The following is a 3,180-nucleotide window of genomic DNA, read 5'->3' as shown; positions in this document are numbered from 1 at the left end:
GCGGGCCCGGGGAGGGGAGAGGGTGGGGAGGGTTGGCTCCGGAGTTGGGGCATCGGCTTCATTAGCATTTAAAGGCGCCCGCTGCCCTTTTTCCCACCCCCTCGCCGCTCCGGCCGGGATGGGGCGCAGGGAAGGAAAGCAAGGGTGCGCCGGGGCTTGGCCGGCTGCTCCGGAGTTTTCCGCGCTGCGCGCGCTGCAGCCCCGCTTGGTTGCAGCAGGGGCCGCAGGGCTCCCCTGCCTCGCCACGTCTTCCAGGAGGGGCACGCTGGGGCATCCAAGGGACGCGGCGCTTCTCGCTCTCCAAATGCACGCTTTTCAGTCCTTTCTAGTGAAACCGTTCACCATTTCCGAAGCAAAGAACTGGAATAATACCGTCTTCAGGCTATTTGGCTACTTCCTCCTGAAAGAGAAGTTATGAATGACTTGTCTATGAGCCTCAGGTGAGGAAATTGAAGTCCAGCCCTCGGTGAATTCATGTAAACGTCAGTTTACAGCAATGTAAGGGCTTACCTGGTGGCTCAGGAGGTAAAGAATCCGCCTGCAGTGCGGGAGACCTGGGTTCTCTCCCTGGGTTGGGAAGATACCCTGGAAGAGGGCATGGTAACCCACTCCAGTATTCTTGCCTGGAGGATCCCCATGGACAGAGGAGCCTGGTCGCATAAGAGTCGGACACGACTGAGAGACTAAGCACACACAGGGCAACAAACAGCGAGCTGTTAATATGCATCAGTTCAGTTCAGTCGCTCAGTCGTGTCCGACTCTCCGCGACCCCATGAATCACAGCACGCCAGGCCTCCCTGTCCATCACCAACTCCCGGAGTTCACCCAAACTCATGTCCACAGAGTCGGTGATGCCATCCAGCCATCTCATTCTCGGTCGTCCCCTTCTCCTCCCGCCCCCAACCCTTCCCAGCATAGAATAATACTAAACTTGGAAGGAGACGAATAAATCCACACCCCACTTTCTGCTCGAATTGCCTCTACCAGCTCGTGAAAACTTAAGCAGTGGAGCCCTCTTAGCCTCGAGGTCTAAGAGAAGAGCCACAGAGAAGCAGATCACTCAATAAACGATATTTTCAGTTTAAGGAGTCCACCTGGTTTTAAGAGAATGGAACTGGATTATGTGAAACACAGGCTAAAGGGCCTTTACTCAAGAACCATGGGAATACAGAGCTGTTAGGTTCTTCGCCTCCAGGGTCCAGACAGCCCTCCGTATACACTCAAGAGTGCTGCTGTTAATTAATGGAGTCAACTTGGACTAGATATTCAGTGTCCCAGAGTCAATTTCCTCCTTTATGAGGGTTTCTCCAAGGTACCCTGGAAAGTAGATGGGATTATCATATATAACTCCAGTGACTGGTCCAACAAAATCTCCTTTTCCTTCTCCATTCTCCTAAACCATTTACCTTCCCCCTTCCCCTGGGAATTGTGTATCATCTGGCTATCTAAGGAGGGTAGCAACCAAGTATAATTCCTTATTGCAAATCCACTGGTTAGCCGAGTACCTAGCAGCCAAATAGAACACAGGAAATGTTTACTAAATGAAAACAAAAGACCACCCTTTCCAAACTCAGTTACTTATCAGCACATTCATTATCGATAATTATGAAACTATCCTGCCTTATTACTTTCTCACTCCATCCATGAAAAAACATAAAAGTTAAACTTGACAGGGAAAAAAAGCAAAATATGGAATATTTGACTTTTCGCTGTAACTCACCTATATTTTTTAAATTACAAAATTGTAAATGCCAGATTCATATTTTAGTTGGACTACAATATGGACCATACAGTGATGTTATCTATATGCAGGTGTGTAAAAAAAAATTGCCGGTCCAGTTCTAAGTGTGATTAAATTATTTCTTAATTTTAAAGAGTGAGTCTTAATTACAATTAAATAATATTCATGATTTTATTCTGGTGAGGACTGGCCATTGACTTTCTTATCTAACAAGATGATTATCATTTCTATGCAGAACTGGATTGCAAGGAGGGGAAATGATCTAACAGCCAAATCGAATTTGGCTAATCTAATAGCCAAATCCTTAAAATATTATATATATATATATATATATATATATATATACATATATATATCCTTAAAATATTATATATATATACATATATATATCTACCTTTGGAAAATAATTCATAACTAACAGGTGTGGTCTCCAACCTCTGGAAGACCCTAAAATAATTACAGATGCATCCTGGGATTTCCTAGAATTTTGTGCTGGAATGGCTCCCAAAACTACTCATCATTTTCATCCAAAAAAAGCAGTGAGCGGCTGGGAGTTCTTGGTACTGTGCTAAATAAATCTAGAGAGAATTAATTAGAGCAAACATGATCTGTGTTGTTTTAATAACCATAACAAGAGAGCAACTTTGATGTAGAGGCACACGGAGTCTTCCATTTCTTCATTTACTCATTAACTCATGAGCTCACTCATTAGCACATACTTATTGAACTACACACTTTATGTCAAAGTGCTACACTATGAGTATCTGATGTTGATCAATGTGAAGCGTACACTGTTTTTTTTCATGTGAAATCATTTTTTTACACTGTGATTTACACTGAAAGAAAACATCATGTCTGAATTTTGAGATTAAGTGGAACAATGAAAAATAATCATAATTTAATTGTTTGACAGCAGTCATTTTTAAGCTATGACTGGTTTGGTCATGAAGACAAAAGGCACTCTGTTCCAGTATGAAGGGAGTTAGCATGTCCACAGCTGCTAGAAGGGCTGTGGGAGAGAAAGTCAGAGGGTTCCATGGTGGATCTCAGACTCCAGCCCCACCAACGTGGTGCTTCTCAAAAGGTTTCTTGAGACCACCGGAGTCACAGGATCTCTGGGAGGCCCCCAACCTCTCTGGACTAGAGCCAGGTTTCATGAGACTTAAAGTTTACATGATTTAGAGAGCTATCTCTGAGAATAAATAAACAAAAGTATGAACACAAAATTGCTAGCCACTTCCAGAGTCTTAAAAAAAGCCCATGCAAGAAAAGAGCCCTGAAGTTTAAACTTCATTAGCTTCATCATGAGTCCACCTGCACCAGTTATCTCAGTCGGCAAAGGAGATGCTGGGATTCCTCTAGAAGTTTAAGCAGCTTTGAACCTCCACCTGCCCATGTCTTTCTGTAACTGACTGGAAAAAAAAAAAAAGATATCTTCT

Source organism: Moschus berezovskii, chromosome 6 (assembly GCF_049115385.1).
Source record: "Moschus berezovskii isolate FMDL1 chromosome 6, NW_MosBer_1.0, whole genome shotgun sequence".
In the NCBI taxonomy this organism is placed as follows: domain Eukaryota; kingdom Metazoa; phylum Chordata; class Mammalia; order Artiodactyla; family Moschidae; genus Moschus; species Moschus berezovskii.
This window is presented reverse-complemented; position numbering follows the sequence as displayed.